This window comes from Canis lupus, chromosome 14 (genome assembly GCF_048164855.1).
Source record: "Canis lupus baileyi chromosome 14, mCanLup2.hap1, whole genome shotgun sequence".
NCBI lineage: Eukaryota > Metazoa > Chordata > Mammalia > Carnivora > Canidae > Canis > Canis lupus.
In genome coordinates this window covers 7,732,639-7,745,880 of record NC_132851.1, presented here as the reverse complement: position 1 = coordinate 7,745,880, position 13,242 = coordinate 7,732,639, and the positions used below count along the sequence as shown (strand labels likewise).

The window sequence follows — 13,242 nt, the reverse complement described above, 5'->3', positions numbered from 1 at the left end:
CAGAGGAATGTTGTGGACTCTTTTCCTTGCCTTCTGGAAAAAACTCCATGAGATTTTACAAATCTGTGCACTGCATTTTCAAGCTATAAATCTCATGGCACTCACCCACATTGTGAAATAATGTGGAGAATATCTATAACGGATATTTCTACACCTTCATTTCAACATGCAAATTCAAGAGTGAGCAGGATCCAAGAAAACTTAAACTCTCTGGGTCCTACCACTGAATTGAGCTACATCTACACATACATGCAGCTTGCAAGCCTCAGAGGGTTTGTTTGCAAATGAAGATTAAATTCTCTTGGTACAGCTGGAGCTAGGAGGAAGATGTCTGTGGCTGGAGATGAGTGCACTGGAAAACATGTCCGGTCCCAGTTAACGCTCTTTGTAGAGATAATGACAGGTGTTGCAGACTGTTGAAATGTTGGGCCACCTTACTATGTAGGTCTATTCTATACAGATCGCTTTCTAGTGATGGTTAGAAACTACTTACAAACTCTGATGCTTGTCCTACCACTGCCCACCACAACTCTGCATGAGATCCTACAGGGGGGACCCATCTATTTTAGTCTCAAACTGTACATATTCCATCCATTTATTCAATGGAAACGAGATATGGTCTTTGTCCTTAAGAGGCTTAAAATTAATGAAAATACTGTTAAAAAAAGAAATACCCCTGAGAACAGTTACATGTTAGGCTGTTATCTATACCACTTTGCCACTTTGTGTTTTGTTGTGTTTTTGTCTCCGAAAGGAGTAAAACTGCCTCCGGCTCCCAAAATACCTTTTCTGGATTCTTTTGCCTGCAGTTTGAGGTTTGTAACACCAGATGGCATAATTAAGCCTCACCCGAAGTACAAGTTAAATTCTCATAGTTTGGAACATTACAAAGTAAACAAAGCATGGCTGAACACATGTCCCTTAAAATATAAAATATAATTTATTAATATAAGTTGAATAAAGTAACAAAACAATCTTCATGTGGAATAATTAAATATAACAACAGAATAAGAAATCAGCAATCCTGTCCCACATCCTTTGGGTAGACTCTTAGTCTCCTGGACACACTTATTCTTTAATTTTGTTCATTTCAAAACTTCTGGGTCTTTTCCAATCAGGCCCAAGTCTTTCACTTTTGGGTCTTTACTACCTGATACTGGTTATTCTGTGCTTTTCCATCTATTTCCCTGGCACCCAATGCTGTGTCAGGTTGCTACTCTATCAACCAAATTATTTTATTAAACTCTGTCTCAAAGTAGGACTTATATTCTCCATTCATATTCAAATCCTGACATTTTCTGAATCTAAAACATAGACTCTTAAAACAAGAGTTCTCCCCTGGGGACGATTTTGCCCCCCAGAGGACATCTGGCGATATCTGCAGACGCTTCTGATCATCACAACCGCAGAGGGGAGAGAAGAGGGGAATGCAACTGGCCAAGGCAAGGTTCCTGATAAACATACTACAATGTACAGGACAGCCCCACTGCCAAGACTACGCAGCCTCTATTATCTAGATGCTGAGAAACTCTGACTTACAAGAAGCTGAGGCCAGGAGGGCGGGGGTGGCGGACCTTCAATTATAGGAGTCCTCCTAGAATAGATCTGCATGTGTACAACAAGTTTCTTTCCTTCATGGCAGATTTCCATGTAATAGCCCAGGTGAACTGTCACCTGTCAGAAGCTTAGCTTTTAAAGACTAAAAGTCACAACATAGTCCAAACATAACCTCACAAATACCATTTTTATGCAGACTGGAACCTCAACTGTTTCACACTTTACAAAGAATTAGTTGACAACTAGCCAGGAACAAGATACAATGCCAGCCATGTGAATGAAGCCTCTAACTGCAGAGGTGGGAAATAGCAGCACACACATATTGGCCTTACAGTTTGCCTTTGACAATGCTGAATTTCATCTGAGCTCTGCGTGCCCAGAAAGGAGCTACACTTAAGGAATCCCCTCCAACCCTATTGTATCCCAAGAAAGGCCAAAGCACAAAGCCTACCTCCCACCCCCTGGCTCTGCCCTCATATACAATCCTCATGATTGTATATGAGGGTAGAGAAGATTTGGACCAGACTCATTTGTGTCCACATTTTCTCAGCACTTCTTGTTCTTGCCTCTAGAACTCCAGGTTTTCTCTCATTCCTTTGAGACAGTCCTCTCCAATAATGGTTTCCCTACTGGGATAGCCTAAGTGGCCATCCTTGGTGGTCTTTCTCACTCTCCTCTCTGTCCCCTGGTCCTTCACTGTATTTTAGGCAGCCGGGCCTCAGGGCTGGTCAGAGGAAGATTAATATCTCCAAATCTTCTTCAGGCTAATCAATCCACACAGGGAGAAAGAAAGGAGTTGGATTTCACGTTCCCATCAGTCTTCCAAGATGGCATTGTGAAATGTTGCTTTGGCAGACATCAGTTGCTGAGGTGTTTGTACTGAGTGTCCTGCCCAAGTCCAGATGTTAGGGCTCTCTTTTCCACACTACCACTATCCTGCTAGGTTATGAGTCTTCCATTCCTTCTGTTTGAGGGTGGAGCGGGGTGGGGGCTAATGTGCAAGTCCTATGGGATAATCCACTGATGAGGTGAAGTGTCTGGATGAACCACCCTCTCCTAAGAGTTGTGAGGGACACAGCTGGCTGGGTATGTGGCAGGTGAAAGCTCAGTTCCCAGGGGCTCCTTGGCATTTACCACCTTTCAAGCTTTCCAGACACTTCCCTAAAACAGCCTCCCAGGTCACTCACCACAAAACTCTTACCTCTCCCCTTTAATTCAATTCTCTTTCTAATCTTTATTACCCAGTGCCAACCACCCTGCCTTTTGGTGCTCAAAGACCTAGTCTGGCACTCAAAATAACTGAAAGCTAACTCTTATCTTACGCTTCTTCACTGGAATCCCAATTTTCCCCTTGAAATCCCAATGCTTTCTAGTCTACCTTAGCCAGACAAGGGAGGGTGTCAGAAAGCATGGCAGGAAAGTAAGAAGAGCGTCAAGAGTCATGCTAAGTGAAACTTGACACTAAATCCTCCAGAATTCAAAGACCAATAATCATTCACCCAATGGGCATTGGCAAGTGGGTCGATAAAAGGTACTAATAAAAAGAGGGAAAGATGATTTCTAAAGTTTTGAACCAGGGTAACTGTGAGGAAGTTGGTGATGTTGGCAGAAACGGGTAGGCTGGGAGGGGAGGGGAGCTTAGGGAAGATGAAGAGCAAGTGTGAGTTGTGTCCAGGACTTGTGAGGTTGAAGTGATGGGAAGACAGCCAAGTGGACCATCTTCTACACTGATGGTCTGCAGAGTTAGAGACCAGGAGCTGCAGGTGTTATTGCTGAAGGCCTGTGTCTAGCATCACACATTAGTAGCAGTTGTCCAGAGATAAATAGTAAGAGGGAGTCACAATTGTTAAAAAACAAAAACCACCCACACCTCAGAGGCAAGAGTAAGATGAAAATCCAGCAATGGTGACAGCATTAACTAGAAGGAAAATGAAAGAAGCACTTTTTCACAAAAGCCCAAGATCTTCCATCAAGTCGGAGGAAGGAGTCCCCCATGTACACACACTGCAGAGAGATCAAGGTGAAGGAGTTTGAGAAAAAACAAACACTTGCATTTGATCATCAGAACATTACCAGAGCCCTCAGAGAACAGCTGGAGTTGGGGACGTAGAGGGTTAACTGCACCTCTGATCCTGCTTACCCTGACAAGCTCTGGCATGTCATCCAAGGACTTTGGGAAGCTCCCAAGGGCATCATTATTTACAAGGGTCACCATCGCACAAACTTAAAAACAAGTTTTTAAATCAAGTTTTATATTTGCAATTGGATTTGAAGAAAACCAAGTGTATGTATGATGGGAAACGCACTGGATTCAAATTCCCAATCCTTGAATCAATTGATATTCTGGTTCTGCCACCTACCAACTGTGAGAACTCGACCACGGTGGTCACTTTGGTCCTTTATTTCTTCATCCATGGAGGGAAATGGGATTATTGAAGAATTAACACTTACTACGGTTTTTGTTTTGTTTGGCTTTTTCACTCTAGTACAGCATACCTGGGCAAGGTATTTAATATGTAATTGCCATAGAATATTGAGTCAAACTAGTCCGTAAACATGAAACCGAGACTTTTATACTCCCCAATTCCACAGGGAATGACAATTCCCTGTCTTTGGGGCTTGGAATAAATAAAATGAAGAAGCTGTGCTATCCTTCACACGCAGAATGTGCAGACCCAGGAGGGAAATAGATCCTTTGGAACAAAAGTCCACTTCTGACTGAATAATTTAGTCCATGCTTTTCCCGCTGGGATCCCCAGCTTCTCAACTAGGGTACATCCTCTACTGTCCAAGGAAGCATGTCTGAAGATACCTAAATAAGTTTAGCAAGGCATCCTGGAACATCAGTTATGTTTGGATTTTGAGTCCGAGGGTGGGGTATTTTTCTATTATTATACAAGGTGATTATGGTACAGAATTCAAAATGTACATGACGTTTGAGATAAAGCCCAGGACGTCAAGGTAATTTCAAAGTCATAGCAGCCATTGGGGCCGCATAGGCTCAGATTGATAGAATTTTTTTTTTAACTCCTCTTTGCTGTTATATGTGAGAAAGTCTTTATAGCACTATTACTTTGGTTTTTTTTCTCTTCTTCACTGGTGAAAACATAACTGTAAAGTCCATTTTGCCTCTACTTGGGATCGATATTCAGTTTTACCAGCAGACTTCTGTTTCATTGTTAGTCGCCTATGTCATACCAAAATAAGCTCATCTGATGCACTTATTTCTGTATTTGTCTTATTCTGTTTGCCTTTTGTAAAATCTTATAAATCTCTTTTAGAATATGGGTTGCACCTAACTTTTCTGGGACTTCCAGGCAAGGTCCACACCTCTATCTCTCATGCAATAGGCTATCAATTAGATTGAACCAAATCAAAGACTACAAAGGCTGACTATTATCATTATTACAATTCCCATTTTAAAAATAATACTATCCTAGTACTTTTTTAAAGTGCCATCTCATTTGATTCTTACAGAAATTTAGTGGGATAGGTCAAAACACAAGCCACAGTTAGAATGAGAAACCATATCTTCAGCACACTTTTCATTTGGGCAATTAATCCAAAAATATTTACTGAGCACCTACTATGTTCTAGACCCTCTTCTGGGCTTTGAGAAACACAATGGACACACTCACGCCCACTGAGGAGAGAGAGAGAGAGAGGAGAGAAAGCCTAGTGGAGAAAGAACAGGCATATAAAATAAGTAAGTAATCACAAATGCACTAACTGCTGAAAGAAGTTCAGTGAGCCATGAAAGTATCCAAGGAGGCTCTTCATTTGAATTAGTGAATATTGGCTTCCCACCTGCTCTCAACAAAATCTCATCTTAGATGCCTCTCTTCTAGTGCCCTGGGTCCGCTTTATGTGAGAAGAAAACATGCCTAGGAGAGAGCTAGAGCTGAAACAGTGCTGGAGCCAAATATTGGGAGCAAGTATTTGTCCAAAGACCTCTTTAAAATCTCAACCTGTCTCACAGAGAGAAAACAAGGTCCAATACAACCTTATTAACATAAGGATATGCTTCTTCTTTATTATCTCGTTTGCCATGGGCTTGAATTTTGATGGGGCCATTTTCAGGGCTTAAACACTTGATGGCTACTTATAACCAAATATAATGGCACAATTGTGTTTAGGGTTAATTTATGGATATTTAACATAACTGTTTTTAGGGTTAATTTATGGCTGTTTAACATAACTGTGTTTAGGGTTAGTTTATGGGTGTTTAACATAACTTCAGGTCTGGATTTCTCCAAATTCACTTGCTGTTTCATTGGAGTTAACCTATAAGAACATCAAATCCTGCTGGAGTAATCACAAGCAATGCGAATAGCCCCATAGACTTATCTCAACCCTACAGATCCCTTGTAATACACAGCATGGTGACCAACGATTGCCAAGGACAGTTTGACAGGTATTTTCCCCCTGCAGTCTTGTTTTAGTAAAGCTTCAGTAGTAGGGACTAGCTAAATTTGATTTTTTAAAATTCCCCTGGCTTTTCAAAAGGACCCTTTCACCTTTATTTCCTCACTGTGGCAGAGAGTGACTGCCAAATGCATGCGTGCAGTTGGGCCAGAGAACTTCACGTGGAGCCCACCAGGGGCCGCTGTTCTGCAAGCAGTGACACCTTTAGGGGCGGACTCGCCTTCCATCTCCGAACAGGACGAAATTTCTGGTGGATGCAGCAAAAATACTCCTTTCAAAATGTATTTTCCAACCTCGAAGGCACCATGCTAAGAAAAAGAAGACAGACACAAGGGCCACACATCGTACGATTTCCTTTATGCGAAAGATCCAGAGGAGGCAAATCCGTAACAGATTCCGGGTGGCCGGGACTGGGGGAAGGGGGCGGGGCCCGGACTGGGGGAAGGGGGCGGGGCCGGGCCGGGGGCGGGGCCGGGGGCGGGACCGGGACTGGGGGAAGGGGGCGGGGCCGGGCCGGGGGTGGGGCCGGGCTGGGGGAGGGGCGGGGCCGGGACTGGGGGAAGGGGCGGGGGCGGGCCGGGGGCGGGGCCGGAACTGGGGGAAGGGGCCTGGGGCGGGGCCTGGGGCGGGGCCGGGGCGGGGCCTGGGGCGGGGCCGGGACTGGGGGAAGGGGGCCGGGGGCGGGGCCGGGGGCGGGGCCGGGGGCGGGGCCGGGGGCGGGGCCGGGACTGGGGGAAGGGGGCGGGGCCGGGACTGGGGGAAGGGGGCGGGCCCGGGACTGGGGGAGGGGCGGGGCCTGGCCGGGGGCGGGGGCGGGGCCTGGCCGGGGCCAGTGACTAATAGGTTCATGGTTTCCTTTTACGGCGATGATAAAGTTCTGGAACTAGATAGCGATGATGGTTGCGCAACATCGCGACTATATATAATGCCCCTAAGTTGTACTTTCAAAATTAAGTGGTAAATTTTGTGTTATGTACATTTCACCCCAGTGGGGAAAATTATTTTCCAGTGTTTCTTGCCCTCTGCTATCTACACCTGTCCTGCTCCGTATAAAACTCTTATTGTAGAGAACATACACTGACCTGCTAAGAAACAACATCAGTTCTGTGAGGGGGGGTTTTGGTTTGTGTTTAGTTCTGTGTTTGTTGAATCATTCTCCCATCCTGGAGGAGCTCCTGACCCGAGTCCCGTGCTGGGATACTTCTGGACTGTCTCCACCTCACACCCTCTCTGCCCATCCATCGCTCCAGCTCTGCTGCAGCGACCGTGACCTTGCTTCGGCTGTTTGGGGACTTTCTCTGCCACCTCGCAGGGCCCCTGATGGGTCCCGCCCAGCCTGTGCTCAACCGGGCAGTGCTGAGAGTTAGGCCTTGATGGGCGATGCCACCTTCCTCTGTCCTGGCCAGGCAATCCTGAGGTACATTTTGCATGACTCCCCAAAGACTCCAGTGGGATCTAGCAGAGCTCCAGTCTCTCACAGCCCAAACTCAAGACCAGACCGCACCCCTCGACGGTACCCCCTCCTTCCTATTCACTGTCCCCAGACACCGCCCCACTCCTATTCCCCGGAGTCACTTCCCAGAGCAAATCCCAGAACACAAGCTGTACCTTCAGGATCTGCCTTCCTGAGGGAACTTCCAGAGGCAGTTCTTCAGAAAGCCCACTGTTGACAGGAAAGAACAGATGGAAGAGGGTCACTGAGGCTTTCAGCTTCTGAGATAGCTCCTCACCCTAGCTGTCAAGCTAAACTCACCTTCTTTCCCCCACTCGCTATCACATAATCTACAATCGCACACACGCCCAGGTTCCTCACCTGGTGTGCTGGTGGTGAGAAGCTGTGCTGCCTTGAGGTCAGGGGTACTTAGATGGAACCTGAGGCTTCACTCTTCCCACCCCGTGTGACCTGGCACGAGGGTCTCTGCAAGGGAAGGATGCAGGTGGGTTAGATGATTATGTCTTCCAAACTTGCTATAGAGTCAATAATTCCCTCCTCATATCACAGATAGTCCCCTTCTCCTCTGCCTAATTTTTTTAAAAAGATGAACCTAGAAGGAGCACAGGCTTTGACAGCAAATGGATCTGATTTTGACTGCTTTGTCCTCCAGTTATTAGCTGTAGGGCCTTAGGGAAATTCTTCAACCTCTTTCTATCAGTGTTCTTATCTATAAAGTGGGGTCATAAACTTGCTTGCATGAGGTTTAAATGAAAATGGAGGGGGATCCCTGGGTGGCTCAGCAGTTTGGCGCCTGCCTTCTGCCCAGGGCGTGATCCCGGAGTCCCGGGATCGAGTCCTGCGTCGGGCTCCCTGCGTGGAGCCTGCTTCTCCCTCTGCCTGTGTCTCTGCCTCTCTCTCTCTCTGTCTTTCATTAATAAATAAATAAAATATTTTTTAAAAATGGAGCTATGTGCTCACCTGTTGCCCATACTCAGTGAAGATTTATTTCAGTTTTTACCAGGGTAAGCTAATGCACACCTAGTTCTAGTTTTCTTTTGAGGTCCATATTGAATACTACTTCTGACACAGAGTCCTTCCTGATACCACTCCTCTTTTTCCACCTTCTGTTTTCTTTAGCTTCCATAATATTTCTTGTGTTGACACTTGACACATCTAAAGTTTATCTTCCTCTGCCTTACACAAGCACAGTGTGTCTGTGGTACCTTCTCCATTCTTTCCTTTTAGGCCATTGCAGTTACCTTGGGTGAGAACTCTATTTTGGCTCCACATCTCTGGCACCTGTACTTAGAGCTGCCTCCTTGCGCATGCCCATGGTGACATTTGCATTGTGATGTCTGGGAACAGCACCCTGTAGACTAGTGCAGCCTGCAGACCTGCCTGCAGTGATGTTTTGTATCTATTGGACTCTCCAGCAAGTATGTGTCAGATTAACCTTCATGGTCCTCATATTACTGACATATAAAGCAGGGTTTTCCAGCTATAGAACCTATTCCCAAAGTACATTATACAGCACAGATCAAAATGGAGAAATCCAAGTGGAAGGGAAGGAGGGGAGAGGATGGACCCTGATCATCCCAACACCCCACAAATCTATCCTCTCAACCGTCTTTGATGCACCTCCAAGGAACTGTTGGACTGGATCATCTCTGGACTTCTATGCAGAAGTGGCGCTCACTGCCTCCTTCCTTAGTGTCTGGAAGGCAGTTCCTGGTGTGAGTTCAGGCGGTTCTCTGGGGCAATGACAGGATGTGAGCCGAGCAGGGCCTGAAGACTTGCTGTGGACACTGCCTTCCTCTTCCCTGGCATTGCACAGATGAAAGGCATGAAAAGGGAGGGATGAAAAGAAGCTCAGGAAGTGACCATCCTATGTGTGGTGTCAGTAAAAATATAACTTGAAACTTGACAAAAATGAAATTGAAGGCAAGTGAAAAGGAGACCTAGAGGAATGCAACTCCCCCGTCTGAGTGGTGGGATGTAGGTGTGCAGATGTGCCTGCTGAGTGCAATGTGGGCTGGAGCGTTAGGATTCAGTCCTGGCTGCGCATAGTGACAAATCCAGCATCTAGTGGCTTATCCAAATAGAGGTTTTGCTTTTTCTCACATAACCACGAGTCAGGAGGTAAACACCGTAGGCTGGTGTTCTGGTTCCAGGATGCTGCCGGGAGCGTGAGCTTGCTTCTCAGCCGCCTTTGACATTTGCCTCATGTCCTTTTCCCTGTCACTCTGTGCCCCAATTTTGGCATTGTGTCTGTGTTTAGCATTAAGAACAAGGAAAACAGAGACATTTCCATCAATGTCTATCCCTTTCACCAGGAGGGCAAAGGCATTTAGTTACTGAAACCCCTTGATTCCTTCTCTCTAGTGTCTTCTTCAGAATCCACGGCACATTTCTTCTAATATTCTTACTCATGATAATCTCACTGGGTACAAATCCAAGCAGCTCTCTTTACTAAGCAACTACTGGGAGCAACTGCTGATAACCACTTCACATTCATTATCTGCCTCTTGCATTTATTCAAAATTATTTACTGAATGCATTCTGTGTGAAAATAGTAAAACTTAGCCTAACTGCTAGCACAGTTCATCAGGACCCAGAAGATTTACATTTCTAAAGACTTTCACTTGAGAAATAAGCTATGAATGAGTTGCAGGGCCTTCCCAAAAGTTTTCTATCCTGAGATAATCTGAAAACAAACAAACAAAAAAAACAAAAACAAAGAAAGAAACAAGCAAAAGCCAGGGACATTCTCTGGGGGAGGAGGAGTTGTTTTTCAGATGTTATTTTAATCAAAGACAGAATTTTCAGTTATCAAAACTGACCCAAAATGTATCTAATCAGAACTGCCAACTATCACAATAATTGCAACTATACATATCACTTTCTCTCTTTATTCTGAGACCCAGTAAATCTGAAAAGTGGGCTCCTTTGCATATGTTCTACATTTGCAAAGAATAAAAGAAAAAGAATAGAAATCTTCATTCAGAACTCCGACATTGTCTGTGTACTTTTTTCTTTGATACATGTGCCAGGAATGAACAAAACAGCCAAGGACACTGCACTTGAGAAACATACCCAGTTGAGTATTAAATTCCATCTACCTTGTGGTATGTTTTTCATGGAGAAAACATAATCTTATTATTTTATATCTGCACCTTTTGTATGTCACTATTAATTAAAACATCCTAGGTAATAGCATTAGCTGACTGGACTTACACAGTCCCAAAGTACTTTTAGAGGTATCCAGGATTTAATCCACACATCGATTACTGAGCTGAGTGTCATTAATCTAATTTTACAAATGCAGAAACTGAGGCTTGGGGAAGCTTAGGGATGTCCTAGGATCGTGCAGCCAGTACTCAAGGAAGCTGAGATTTGTCCCTGTGCCTCAGTTCCATGTCCAGGACTCTTTCTGTCTTCTCTTTCCCAGTGACATAACCTGGAAGCTCCAGGCTGCCTCAATTTCAAAAACCCTGTCCCGTTGTTGCCATAAATAACACTCGTACTTGACTCACCAGGTAACTCAATTTTTAGCTCAGAAGAGTGGCCGCAGTCCTGATTGCACACCGAGCGATGTTGACCACAAAGACTCCTCAGGCAATGTTCCTTTACAACCAGGATAAGTGGCAGCAAGCTTTCTGACACAGATGAGGAAGAGGAAAAAAGGAGGCAGCAATACCCCAGAAGCCATTTGTTCTGCTAGTTGACCTGGTTTGTTTGTATTCTACTGACAGAGCCTTTCAAAAGCTCTACTTGATGAACCTGGGTCACACATCCAAAGGGGAAGAATATCCCCTTCTTCCCCTCACACCTCACCATTTCTTCCTACTAGCTTCATTTCCACAGTGTTTTCTGCTCTAGTAGGGTTTCTCAGCGTCTGTACTGTGGCCAGATTATTCTTTGTTGTTGGGGGCTGCTCTGTGCACTGTCGGATGTCTGGTAGCATCTGTGACCTCTGCTCATGGGACTCCAGTAGCAGCCTTCCAGCCATAACTACCAACAGTGCTGCAGACATAACCAAATGTCCCCTGAGAGGGAAAAATTGTCCCCACTTGAGAATACTGGTCTACATATGACTAGAAAAGAAGGTACAAACACATTGGCTTATCCCAGTAGAGGCAAATGGCAAGTGGCTCTCCCCAATCTGCCTAGTGCCAAACCCATTGCAATATGAGTCCCATCTCTATAACTTTTAAAGTGAGACTGGGAAAGAATGATTAAAGACCTCTAAATTAGAGATCACATGGCCTGTTTTATAGGTCTTTATCCAACTTGATCGCACCATAGAGCTGACACCATACGCCCATAAATTTCTTCTAACCTGCTTTTCCAACATTTTTTTAAAGATTTTATTTATTCGGGCAGCCCTGTGGCTCAGCGGTTTAGCGCCGCCTTCAGTCCAGGGCCTGGTCCTGGAGACCCGGGGTCGAGTCCTGCGTCGGGCTCCCTGCATGGAGCCTGCTTCTCCCTCTGCCTGTGTCGCTGCCTCTCTCTCTCTCTCTCATGAATAAATAAATAAAATCTTAAAAAAAAAAAAAAGATTTTATTTATTCATGAGAGACACAGACAGAGAGGCAGCGACATAGGCAGAGGGAGAAGCAGGCTCTCTGGGAGGCGCCCAGGTCGGGACTCGATCCCAGGACCCCAGGACCACACCCCAAGCGGAAGGCAGCCGCTCTGCTGAGTCACCCAGGCATCCCAACATTCTACCCTCTCCTGGATCCTGTCCCTTGCTGGCCACTGCATTTCAAGCTTCATAGGAAGTTCTGCTCTGTCAACTTTTTAAGTCTGGTAGATCCCAGTGTCCACCATTAGTTCTCTCCTCACCTGGCATGCTTTCTCTGGAACATCTTATCTATGCTTTACCTTCTGTCTTTATGACTTCTACTTTATAACTTCAGCCGTTTTATTTCTTCGAAGCACCAGACTTACATCGTGAAACTTGAATGCTCCAAAGACATCTGAAAATAACCTCATCGTGACAATATTCACGACTTTGCCATTCACTTAATAAATATTTATTGGTCGTCTACTATGTGCTAGGCCTTATTCTCAGTACTGAGGATATATCCATGAATAGAGTTCTTACTCCAGTGAAACCTATATTTTAGCTGCAAACTTCACTTCTTTCTTTTTATTTTTTAAAAAAAGATTTTATTTATTTATTCATGAGAGACACACAGAGAGACATAGGCAGAGGGAGAAGCAGACTCCATGCAGGGAGCCCGATGTGGGACGATCCTAGGACTCCAGGATCACACCCTGAGCTTAAGGCAGACACTCAACCACTGAGCCACCCAGGCATCCCAAACTTCACTTCTTTCTTCTTCTCCTTCCAATCCAATTGGTTTCTAATTCTGTGCATTTATATTTCAGAAATATATCCCAAATTCTGACCCTCCTCTGCATCATTAATGCTACCCTCATTCTCTCACTTTTTCAAACAGCCTCCCATATGTCTTTGAGGACCCTTCATCCTCCAATTTATTCTCCACATTAAAGCCAGAGCTTTCCTCATAAACAGAAAAAAATGTTTATTTTCACTCCTTTTCTTCAAAATCCCTGCTGGCTCACTATCACTAGATGATAAAATTTAAATTCCCTAATTAGACACATTCAGTTCTACACAATCTGGTCAGAACTAAACTCTTCAAACTCCTTAATGGTCCCCATCCTACACCAACCAAACTCCATCCGGGCTGCACCCAAGACCCACCAAGCCCCTCATGCTTCTGTGATACAGAGACATTTTCACTTCTCTGCTTCTTTGCAAATGCTGGACCTTCCATTCCACTCTTGCCTTTCCC

General features: G+C 45.0%; 1 long non-coding RNA gene across 1 annotated transcript; it reads right to left on the bottom strand.

The window, feature by feature from the left end:
• Positions 1-545: 545 nt before the first annotated feature.
• On the bottom strand, positions 546-8,722 carry LOC140603357 (uncharacterized). Its single transcript, XR_012006334.1, has 4 exons — positions 8,396-8,722; positions 7,796-7,900; positions 7,591-7,645; positions 546-6,290 (listed from the first exon to the last, which is right to left on the bottom strand). It is a non-coding gene; the product is annotated as an uncharacterized lncRNA (long non-coding RNA).
• Positions 8,723-13,242: the final 4,520 nt, after the last annotated feature.